The following is a 770-nucleotide window of genomic DNA, read 5'->3' on the forward strand; positions in this document are numbered from 1 at the left end:
AACTTACCCAGCAAAGGCGCACTGTCAGTGGGGAAGACCAAACATGTCTCGGATTTTTTCCAAGTACCTTAACGAGAGAGGCTAAAAAGCACCTGTTTTTACCTTCTCTCGTTGTTGTACTTAGAAAAAAAACGAGAAAATAAAAAATCTGGGTTTTTTTCTAAGTACCTTAACGAGAGAGGCTAAAAAAAACCATTTTTTACCTTCTCTCGTTGTTGTACTTAGAAAAAAAACGAGAAAAAAAATTTTCCCCATTCATTTCAATGGGAGTTCATTTTTTTTTTGGGATTTTTTCTAAGTACCTTAACGAGAGAGGCTTAATTTTTCACCTACTTTTTACCTTCTCTCGATTTTTCGTTTTTTACCTGGTCGACCAAAACACCTCCATCTCGTTACTATGTGCACCATGTCTGACAGGCTGAAATCACAGGGAACGCGTCCGAGTCAAAGTGAGCTATTTTCGGACACAAATATGGTGTTTTTCCCCTCTATCCTCTGGTTCTTTTTTCAAACTGATCTTCCAGCATCTGAGCGACAGGGGCTCATGCAGACACCTGTGTCCGCCCGAGGGGCGCCTTCCCGGACACATATATGGTGCTTCCCCCCTCTTTACCCCGGTCCTTTTTCAAACTGATCTTCCAGCATCTGAGCGACAGGGGCTCATGCAGACACCTGTGTCCGCCCGAGGGGCGCCTTCCCGGACACATATATGGTGCTTTCCTCCTCTTTACCCCGGTCCTTTTTCAAACTGCTCTTCCAGCTTCTGAGCG

Source organism: Nerophis lumbriciformis, unplaced genomic scaffold (assembly GCF_033978685.3).
Source record: "Nerophis lumbriciformis unplaced genomic scaffold, RoL_Nlum_v2.1 HiC_scaffold_53, whole genome shotgun sequence".
In the NCBI taxonomy this organism is placed as follows: domain Eukaryota; kingdom Metazoa; phylum Chordata; class Actinopteri; order Syngnathiformes; family Syngnathidae; genus Nerophis; species Nerophis lumbriciformis.